The sequence below is a fragment of the Eulemur rufifrons genome, chromosome 23 (assembly GCF_041146395.1).
Source record: "Eulemur rufifrons isolate Redbay chromosome 23, OSU_ERuf_1, whole genome shotgun sequence".
Lineage (NCBI taxonomy): Eukaryota > Metazoa > Chordata > Mammalia > Primates > Lemuridae > Eulemur > Eulemur rufifrons.
In genome coordinates, this window is record NC_091005.1 from 14,778,494 (window position 1) to 14,790,190 (window position 11,697).

At 44.7% G+C, this 11,697-nt stretch overlaps 1 non-coding gene across 1 annotated transcript; it reads left to right on the forward strand.

Moving 5' to 3' along the window:
• The first annotated feature begins 7,895 nt into the window (after positions 1-7,895).
• Positions 7,896-8,002, forward strand: LOC138374088 (U6 spliceosomal RNA). Its single transcript, XR_011231358.1, has one exon. It is a non-coding gene; the product is annotated as a U6 spliceosomal RNA (small nuclear RNA).
• Positions 8,003-11,697: the final 3,695 nt, after the last annotated feature.

Sequence of the window (11,697 nt, forward strand, 5' to 3'; positions counted from 1 at the left end):
TCAGCATCTCAGAATTGACACAACAGTGAGGACAGGAGTACATGAGCAGCCACGGAATGAGAATCCCTGGATCTTCCCAGGAGTGTACGTGACCTTAGAACAGAATGGAGAGTGGAATATTGAATTTGGAACAGCACATATTGTTCAAATTTGCAATTTATCTTGATAAGAAAATTAAACAAAGACGTTCCCGTTATTTCTCCTCTTCCTAGAACATGCCTTTTCCTCAATCACAAGGGACCAGGGACTACAATGTCCTGCTGTGCCCAGAACATGGGCATTGGTTCCCAGCCACACTTCCTTAGTGCCAGCAATTCTCCGCTTGAAAACTGAGCCACTGGCAGACACACATACTGACATTTTGCACCATACATATTGATATTTTAAGCTTTTTTAAAAACTTCTCAAAAGTAGCATGAACCCTGACACTTTGTAAATGAGTAACTTCCACAATCCAGGCTGCTAAGTCAATTATTATCTTCAGACCAGCTTCCTATCAGCAATGACAGCCAACCAAAGATGGTGAACGAACACAGCTCAAAACTTCCAATGAAATCTGCCTCTCCCGGTGTGAAACTAGTCAGATGTCAAAGGCATTAGGATATTAGTGTAAGTGTAAAAACTGACTCTATATTTAGAAGAATGCATATCAACGTTTCTCAGTTTCTTCAACCTACTTTTATGGGACACTTATTCTCCTAGGTCCCAGGAAACAAGGTAGGACCCTGTTGGGGTGTGTTTGTTCACCTTTATCCTGCACCCCACAATGCCAAGCACACAGAGGATGCTCAGTTGAGTTTGTTCAATGCCATGGACAAAAACCACAGCCTCTGCCCTCACAGAGCTCAGAGCAGGGGGAAGAAATAAACACTGTAACATGGTTAAATGCTGCCTGTCACATCCGTTTCTACATGCGATAGAGACCATCCTGCCCCCATAGGCATGAAAGCTGCCAGCAGAGCCAGTCCTACAAGTACTTTAGGAGAAAAGCCAGTCAACTGGTGATACTAACGGTAACATTGTGAGAGTCCTTGCTATGTGCCAGGCACCGTTCTGTGAGCTTTGTGTGTGATTACTCATTTTAATTCTTCAACAACACATAACCAGTGGGTTCTTTTATTATCTAACAACCCTGTTTTTACAAATGGGCACAGAGAGGATAAGGAACTCAAGGTAACACAGCTAGGAAGTATTAAGAGAAGAGACAGGGTTCAAACCCTTTACCACCCTGGGGTGCCACCTCTCCTGCGTGATGAACTTTACAGGGTTTTCAGAGGCCTTTCACATAATCAGCCTCAAGTTCTTACCATTAGAGCCACGTTTAAGAGTCAACTAGAGACAGATCTTTCACTGGGTTAAGGCGTTACTTACCTGGAAGGGATAACAAACTCGCTAGCTAACTAACGACATTAGCCAGGCTAGGGGTATCGGTTCTAAGTGGCTACGGAAGCGCATTAAGACTTTGTGTATCAGATTTAAACTGGGACCAAGGCAGTGATGCCCAGCAAAGAGGATGAGGAAGACCTTAAAGCACTGGCACCCAAAGCTGGAGGAGCCTGAGGCTGAGAAGAGGTTGAGGCTCTTTCCAAGCATGAGCCCCTGGGTAGGCCCTCAGGCGCACCAAGAAGAGGCAAAGACCGTGTGGGCCGTAGCTGGGAAACACATTAGGAAACAGACCAAGGAAACTGCCTGACAGAGCATTTGGGCAACGGAGTCCCCTGGGCACCAGCCAGGTGCTGGGAAGAGTTGAACCATCCACCCCTGTCCCATGACAGATCTCTGTAGAAGGAATGATATTAAAATGGGGTTCTGCTTTTGAGCAGTCAGTACAAAAAAAAATAAAAATAAAAATCAGGGTATTGCATAAACTTGCTACGCCCTGAAGTGAATCCCTTCTCCACTAAGAAAGCACCGGAATCCTTCCTTTGTTGTAGGGTGTGATCCACTGGATTCTAGACAGTTGTGTTTGTGTGTCTTTTCTGAGACAGAGAGATGCTGGAAAACTCAGTTATCTTCATCCTCAACACATTAGCACAGCCCACTGGCAAGAGATAGGATCTCAATAAATGATTGTTTGAAAGAATGAGTGAGTAAAAGAACAAATGAATCTGGATCAATCCTATTCACACACATACATATGTATGTGTAAATAAATATATATTTGTAGGTGTGTGTTTATTTTTTAATGACTATAATAGAATCTCAAATAAAAGTAAAATTCTAGCCTAACCAGGGTGACTTCTTACAGGTTCCCAGACCCGGAATCCATACTTTTTGCTCTGTTGAGGTAGGAAGATGTCACTAGATCCACTAACAAGTGCAAATTCCACGCCTGTAATCCTAGCTCCTTGAACAGCTGAGGCAGGAGGATCCCTTGAGCCCAGGAATCTGAGGTTACAGTGAGCTATGATCTCACCACTTCACTCCAGCCTGGATGACAGAGTGAGACTCTGTCTCAAAGTAAATAAATAAATCAAAATAAAGAACTTCAAATTCAGTGACCACGAGAACAGTTGAAGGTCAAAAGCTGGCCAGGTTCTCAAATAACCAAGGCAGTGCCAAGGTTACCACTTGAGAGAATGTCTTCCGCGTGCCTGGGGCAGGAAGGAGACGTCCTGACCCTGTGCACACAACTTTGTTCCTGTCCCCACCAGGTCAAGTGATTAACAGGACAGCAGGTCATGCAGCCAGCAGCACTTCACAGGCTGTAACTCCTCTTTTTCCCTATGGGACACTTTCCAAATGGAGTCTTCAGTGCTCAGGAAACCTCTCCTTGGCTGGCAGGAATGAAGGAGTGCAAATGTTCGTCATGTTTCCTCTCCTGAAAGCCCTACCCTTGGCAGCCTCACCCTTGTGTTGCTGCCCAGGTATTTCGCAAGTTCCAGGTCATTCCCACTCTGCTCCTGCACACTGCCCTGTCCCCTTACACGTGACAAGCCACACTGACTTCATTTCCCACATGTCTAACCGCAAGGTTCTTACAGAATTTTTCCCTCACTGCCAAGACTCATTCAACATAATAAGAGGGCAAGACTGGAGGGTAGGAAACATTATAGTCTGAGAACGTTCCATGGTATGCTGGCACCAGAGGTCTGCGGACGGTGAAAATCACTGTTTATCTGCTCCGCAAAATCTTGATTAATGGGAGAAAAGGATTTGTGTGACAAGTCTTGGGTGCAGCAACTCTGGTGTGCTTTTTGGTACTTTTTGGTATGAATATACATATTGTTTGATCTCTTTTCCTCTCAGAAATAGTCTTTTCTTTTGTCTTTGTCTTTCTGTGGTGTTGTCATCAAAAGGGTACCATAGGGTAGGACATGGGCCAGACACTCCTGTAAGCCACTTTTTCAAGCTGGCCCTGCAGACGGGTCAGTTTGCAGTTCTGATCAACACTTTTTTTGTTCTGAACATGCCAAGTTCTCAGGGGAGTTTGTCTTAAGAAGTCCTATCCCTGTGGAGCTTTCGTCATTTCAACACTTGTTGCCTGGTTAGTCCTGGGAAAGTCCAATCCCAGCAGGGCCTACCCCGTGTAACAGATTAGCAGGTCCGTGACTGGCAGCTCCCACACCCCAAACCCAACACTATCCTTAATTAACTGCGGCAACAAGAGTCTTTTGCCATTTTAGCCTCTTCCTGGGAGTGAATTTTTTTGTAGGGGGGTTATCTTTGGGATTGCCTCTTCTATGCCCTCTCCAGGAAACACCTCTTTCTTAGCCAGTAAAAAATTATTCTAAACCTGGAATATTATGTCCTGGACTTTCCATAAAGAGGCTACTGCATTGAGGCAGTGCTGAAATAGGTACACCATTGAAAATTCTGATTGTCAGTGCCAGAAGATACATCCTTTAAATTAGACTTCTAAATTTAAAAAACATTTTAGAGAGCTCTCATTCCAAACATTGCCTTATTTGTATTTATGAAAAGATTAAGTTTTAAAAAGACATAATAGTGTTAGAGCTAGCCTTAGAAATTCTCTTGGCAAAATTAAAGAGCAAAAATCTAACCTAAAATGAAGTTAAAATCCTTTGTATGCTCAAATTGCCTACTTTAGAGCTCCTGAAGAACCTATGAAAAGGTTATCTTGCCCTGTGGTCTAGGGGTTAAGCTTCTGTGCTTTCACGGCTGTGTCCCGAGTTCAATTCCATTTGTTTTAAATTATTTGCCTCACTCTTGACTTTCATGGTGCCCATTTGTTATTGATCCTTTTTCCTTCCATGGACAGATTTTGATTTCCTGTCTTTTTTCATCTGTGGGACATACGGGTCTTTTGGACCTTTACTGCACACGCGCTCAGCTGAGAAGCCGAGACCCTAGGAAACATGGCCGGACAGAAATGGACGTTGTACTCCATTGGTAGCTAAGGAGACTTTTCTTTCTTTGAGCTGTTTTTGAGATGTTCTGGATCTTGTGAGGACTGCTTTGCACCTCTTTGCAGATAACCTAGTTTGTTCTTGGCTAAGTCATAACCTTGGTTACAATGATTTTGATAATAGAAAAAGACCCAAACTCTGTAAAATAATTTAAAGAGGTTTATTCTGAGCTGAATGTGTGTGACCGGCCTGGAGCACATGACCTCAGGAGGTCCTGAGAAAATGCGCCCACAGTAGCTGGGTTACAGTCTGGTTTTATGCATTTGCGGAAAAAATAATAATAAATTAACAAAATAAATAAATATACATTCATGGAGATAAGAGTTACATGTAAGACCCTAAGTCAATACGTGGAGGGCATACACTGGTTTGGCCCAAAAAGGCAGGAAATCTCTAAGTGCGGAACAAGGCTTATAGGTTATCGGTAGGTTTAAAGATTCTTTGATTGGCCAGGCGCGGTGGCTCACGCCTGTAATCCTAGCACTCTGGGAGGCCGAGGTGGGCGGATCGTTTGAGCTCAGGAGTTCGAGACCAGCCTGAGCAAGAGCGAGACCCCATCTCTACTAAAAATAGAAAGAAATTATATGGACAGCTAAAAATATATATAGAAAAAATTAGCCGGGCATGGTGGTGCATACCTGTAGTCCCAACTACTCGGGAGGCTGAGACAGGAGGATCCCTTGAGCTCAGGAGTTTGAGGTTGCTGTGAGCTGACGCCACGGCACTCACTCTAGCCTGGGCAACAAAGTGAGACTCTGTCTCAAAAAAAAAGATTTTTTGATTTGTGATTGGTTAAAGAAATGAAGCTTTGTCCAAAGGCTTGAAACGTTTTAAGTTAAGATAGGGAAGTCTGTTAATAAGAAACAAGCTACATCAGTCATGTGTACCAGACATATGAGGGCTGTCCGGAAAGTATCCAGCCCCTGTTAATATCACAAGAACATAGTACATGGCTGGGTACTTTCGGACAGCCCTGGTATATCCAGGCTCAAGTGATCTGTTAGTAAATTGGTGACCTGCAGGTGTGATTTAAGCTTGGTTGTTTTTTTTTGGGGGGGAGGGGGTTGGTTTTTCTTAAGATGGTCTCACTCTGTCACCCAGGGTGGAGTACAGTGACATCATTGTAGTTCACTGCAGCCTCCAACTCCTGGGCTCCAGTGAGCCTCCTGGTCTGGACAGGTAGCCATGGTGAGAACTGAGGACATGTCCTCAGCACCTTGACCACGAGCTGCAAAGGCGAGCCAAGCCCAATGTGGCCCCCTCCTTCCAGGCCCAGCATTGGGTCCTCCAGGCATTGTCTTCACAACTTCATCCTCCATCCTGAGCTCTATGCCCACATGTAAATTCAGGACCCAGACAAGCCCTGCCCTTGGTTGCCACATGAGTACCTGAGACCCAAGACAACTGAAAAAGACTTAGGAAGGGTACCTGTGTCATAGTTTGAAAATTCTTTTCAGTAATTTAAAATCTTAAAGTCATGCTATGTTAAGTCCAATAATTAGATAAGCGTAGAGTATCTGAGTCATTTACATGGCATAGAAAAGCTAAATATATTTAGATCTGTTAAAAAACAAAAAAGTTGAGGAAACAAATCTTACTGAAAAATTTTAAAATGGTTTTCACCTACAAATACAGCTATAAAACAGTTCAAAATTACTTACTTCCTAAGTTCTTCACTGGAGATTACGGTAAGAGTTAGAATTATGATTAACATATATATAATTAAAACTACTAGATATAAGAGAAACAATCCTGTATACAGACTATGTAAAGAAAGATTTGTTTTTCATTTTTAAAGAAGTTTAAAAGAGACAAATTTTTTTTCTTTTACATGAGAAAGAACTTTGTGTGGTCAAAATGATGAGGAGAAAGAAAAGTAAATTTTTGTCCTAAGAGAGAATATAAAAAAAAAATGTATAGGACAAAACTGAAGGTTTAAACACATTGTAGGTTTGTGGAAGATTAATCTTGTAAAAGAAATTTTGTGTGTGATCAAAATTTTTGGCTAAAATTAAAAGAAAATTATAAGTTTTTCTAAAAATTGAACATTAATATCAAAACCACACTGATGCAAGGCCAGAGTCTGGGCCCGTTTCAGAACAACAAGATTTTTTTGAAGTATTCATCTGCTATTCAATAAGAAAAGAAATGATAAAAGGTTTTTCTTTACCTTTTAGGTAACCGGCCTAGGAAACAGACTCCACTCTGTGTTTCATCAAGGTAATTTCTTGTGTTTTGTGCCTCAGAAATCTTTTGTCACTTTGACGTTATTTTATAGAAACCTACGATCCTATTTTTTGATCAAGCATTTTAAATCTTTGATATTTGACAGACTTCCCAAAATTAAATTTCAAGTTCTGAAATCAAATCTTTTTGACCTGAACTAACTTGGACATAAGAAGAACCCCTGGAAGTCCAATAGAGACATACTGGGCTTGTTTGGTATGTCAAAATCATACTGGAAGCACTGTCAAATTTTTCAAAAGTGCTGGCCATCTCTTATAGAAGAAAAAAAAGAAAAAAAATTTTTTAAAGTTGGTGTTTAACATTGAGTTATATTTATGTAAATGTACTAATATGTGTTCCAAAATTGTATGATATTCCCAAATTTCAATACATCTTGGTATATGTTACCAGTCATAATTATGGTTATTATGTTAAATTGTTGTATATCACAGAAATAACCAAATTTCCCTGTCAGTTGCATTTTTTTCAACCATGACTACTCTACATTTTTTTTTGTCATCCACAGTTATTTTCTTAAATCCTTCTCAGGTTAGGCCTAAGGCCCTGGCTCCTCCTCAGAACAGTTCTGTCCAGCTGGGCATGGCAGCTTATGCCTGTAGTCCCAGCTACTCAGCAGGCTGAGGGCAGGAGAATCACTTGAGCCTACAAGTTTGAGATGCTGTCTCTAAAAAATTTAAAAATTAGTCAGCTGTGGTGGCACACACCTGTAGTCCCAGCTACTTGGGAGGCTGAAGCAGGAGGATCACTTGAACCTAGGAGTTTGAGGCTACCTTGAGGTATGATCATGCCACTGCACTCTAGCCTGGGCAACCATCTTTTAAAAAAAAAAAAATTGTTCTTGTCTGCTTTCACAAATGTCTTACCAGTTCTCCAACCTATATTGTGAGACACTTCTGAGTCTTATTCATAGACTTAACTTATACCACCGAACATCAATGAGGGACATTGATAAAAATCTAAAAGGTGCCTGCCTGCCTTTGCACCCTGCTGAGTCTGAGTTGTTCAACTGGCCGTAAGTTTCTTGGCCACATGAGTCCCACTGAGGGACCAGATGAACGTGGGGCAGGTAGCCACACTGCCCTGGCAATGTAAGGAGTAAGATAACTTCTTACTCTGATGCTCAAGAGAAGCAGCAGCAGCCTGTGACGGCTATGCTGAGCGACAGAATGTCACAATGGGACATAACCCAAACTGGTCATCAAGACTGCCCACAGTAGGTTTTGACCAAAAGGTGAAATGTCAAATTATGCCCCCAGCTGACAGATAAGATGGACTCCTGTGCTGGCTTCGGCAGCGCCTACACTAAAATTGGAACGATACAGAGAAGATTAGCATGGCCCCTGCACAAGGATGACATGCAAATTTGTGAAGCGTTCCATATTTAAAAAATGAGAAGATGGACTCCTGTGGCTCAGAAGTTAAAAGCTGAATGAAGAGGCCATGCAGGGTGAGGGAGCGGTCACACTCTCTGTGCCCTTGGAAAGTGTTGCGAAACCTGTTTTTCTGCAACCAAGTCAAAGAACAGTTCTTGGACACAACTACAGCTGGAAATTCCCCAACTGACCACCAGTAGACCACCTGAAACCAGCCAATGAAGAGACACTGGTGGTTTGGGGGCTTAAAGTTCATCCGATCAAGACTCTCAATTCCACCTTGGAGGAATTGTTCCTCAGTGCCCTGGTTCCCCTCCCCTGCCCTGCGATTTTTGCCTTTATAATCTTCTACTTACCGACCCCTCCTAGGTGGGCACTTTCATTTTGCACCAAAAGCTGCATCTCCCCAATGTGCAGATTGCTTTCAGGAAATAAAGTTCTCCGTTTTGCCTCTGCAAATCTCATGGTCTTTTTTTTGTTGTTGTTGTTGTTGTTGTTGAGACAGAGTCTCACTTTGTTGCCCAGGCTAGAGTGAGTGCCGTGGCGTCAGCTTAGCTCATAGCAACCTCAGACTCCTCGGCTTAAGCGATCCTACTGCCTCAGCCTCCCGAGTAGCTGGGACTACAGGCATGCGCCACTATGCCCGGCTAATTTTTTCTATATAGATTTTTAGTTGTCCATATAATGTCTTTCTATTTTTTTTTTTTAGTAGAGACGGGGTCTCGCTCAGGCTGGTCTCGAACTCCTGACCTTGAGCGATCCACCCGCCTCGGCCTCCCAGAGTGCTAGGATTACAGGCGTGAGCCACCGCGCCCGGCCTCTCATGGTCTTTTGTTAACCGTGTGAACCTAAATTGGAAGGCCTAATTCACACTGGCCACAAACCAGTTTTAATGACTGCCACAATATTAGCTCATGTTTAAAAAGTTGGATATGTCATATAAAACATGCAGATTTCTGCCTTCTCTTATCAAGTTAGAAGCTGGCCGGCCCTCCTGGGTAGCACACCAGCTGGGGCCAGAGAGCAGGGTCGTCTTCCAGATGGAGCCGGTGCCCCCTGGCTGCCACTGAGAGCAGAAACAAGTGAACCCTCAACGTCCTGCAAACTTGATTTTCCTGCCAAGAGGCACTGAGTGAGCACCACCAGGAACCTACTGAGCTAGCAAGTTATACCCTCGGCCTCCAAGGTGGAATTGAGCAAATCGTCTCCACTCTGTATTTCATGTCCTTGAGACCACCATTCTAATGGATGTTTTCCTGGTCAGGTCTTCACAGGTAACTGAACAAAAGAGCATTGGCTACAGAACCTGACCCAGAAGCAGCCTATCAGAAAGTCAGCAGGGAAATGGATTCTCTCAAAACACCGAGTGTGTGTGACTTGATGTGCCGACCCCTTTGGAGGAAACTGCTGCGTGAAGAACTCCAGCCCTCTCTGGTGCAGAGCTGAGCCTACTGCAGGCCCCACCAGGGGGAGGAAAGGCGGGCAGGGTCACCTGAGACAAGTGGGAATGGGTGAACCCAGCGGAAACTATGCCCCTTCTGTTGTCCGATTTCAGGCTTATGCACACACATACATGCACACACACAGAGAGATGGATGTGGCAATCATTTGGCTACAGCCCAAAGTAACTTGCCAAATCTTCAGCTCCTTTTATCTTTTTCCACCAAGGAAGAGCCATAATGCAAGCTGTTCCCAGTGGGAAAGTGGAAAAGGAAGAACAGCTTATTCCAGATCAGCTCTTGGAAATTCTAGCGTGGAGCAACGTAAGAGGAAAGGGGCCCTCTCTTCCAAAGTCAGAGAGAAAGGATAAATTTGGACAACCCTCTCTAATGGCAATTTGGCAATAACTGTCAACACATTAAGTGCATATAACCTTTGCCCCAGCAATACCACTCCTGGGCATCTATTCTACAGAGATTCTGCAGAGGAGCACAGAGACACATAAACCCAGGTCACTGCAGCGCCGTCTGTGATGTGAAAAACTGAGAACGGCCTGCATGTTTACCCATAAGCGACGTGGATGTATTGATGCTGTGGAAAACCAAAGGGCTGTTAGAAATGATATGTGAGCAGAGTCATAGAATAGTTTAACTGCCTGCTTATATTTAACTAACGTGAAATTGGCAAATGATGTCAATTACGTGCTCCACAAAAAACACAAGAGCCAGGGATGGAAATTGTATTTGGAATCCTGTGCACCATTCTGCTCGCTATCCTCTGCCCGGAGGGACACTCCAGCACGACCAGCCTGGTGCTCTTCCCACGTCCCCAGCATTGTGAGCTGCTCTGGGCTCTGAGAGTGACTTCTGGCATTAAGAAAAGTAGGTGCCCCTCACACCGCCAGGCCCCCACGTGCAAGACAACTCCTTGCTCTTGTGCTCAAGAAGAAATGGCGGCCTGTGAGAGCCGTGCTGAGACAGAACGGTCAGTCTCCAGGGGAGAACCTTCCCCTTTCCCGGCTCCTCCCCTTCCCTGAAGAGTTCAGTCCTGAAGCTACTCGGTGGGCAGAGCAAGAGCGGTCCTGTAACATGGGGCAGGGAGGGCCGGCGGCTCACAGGGTGTCAAAGCCCAGATAGAACAAGCAGCGTGTCCAGAGTGTGTGTGGCGGCGCCTGACGCAGGGTCAGAGCCGGACCAGTGAGGAGAGGGACCGCGCAGGGGACTGGCCAGCATCAGGGTTCTCTTCCTTCTCCTTTGGCCCATTCCCATCTCTCCTCTGGTGTATCGCTTTCCCTTGAGCAGGGAGTGACCATGGAGAAGCAGAGAAGGCCACGAACCAGCTATTAAAACGGCCACTGCCTGACCCATGGCAGAGCCATTCCGTGCCACGCAGTGTGGCCAGACTGCCTGGCCGCAGCCCCCCCGCAGCTTCCGACGGGACAGCCCGTAGCATCTCTGCCCCATTTCTCATGTGTAAGGAGGGAACGTCAAGCCCTTGGCACAGTGTCCAGCCCACAGTCAGCGCTCAGTGGACATTAACTGCTATCATGGTGGCCCTTTCTTCAGGCACCTCACTGTAGCTTTCAGTGGGCACAGCCAGAGAAGCCAGCGACGTCCCCGACGTTGCTGCCTCCATGGTGGGAAATGGGCAGCTTTAAAAGCTCACAGGAGCACTTTGGCTCTAAATGTCACACACACCACCCCTCCGGCCCAGCTACCGTACGGTTCAGGCTGTGCTCTGCGTAACACCCAAACAAAGGCACAAATACACACACAGCGATGTTCACCGAGGCACTGTTTGTGACAAGAAAACCCAGGAAGTTATCCAAGTGAGCATCCACAGGAGAATGGCTAAATATATCCCATTAACAGAATGAGGCAGGTTGATAGGAACCAACATCGACTACATCCACATGACAACAGTGAAGTCAACTGCGGAGTCATGTCTGTGATGTCGTACATTCCGTGTATAAACAGGCATACACAAAATATGCATATCCGTGTGTGTACAAAACGAATGTTTTTATGCAAGGGGAGAAGTCTGGGAAGATAGAACCAAACAGTAGTCAGCCGGGGAGAGCGGGATTAGGGAGAGCAGGAACGTTCAAGAGTTCTACACTGTCCTGTACTGTTCAGAACGCATGCCAGTAATACTGCAAAAACTAACGTCAGTGTGCTTAGGAGATACACACTGAAGCACTTGAGGGTAAAGGGTCATGACAGTTGCAACTTACCCTCAAATGCTTCAGTAATAATAAATAATACAGA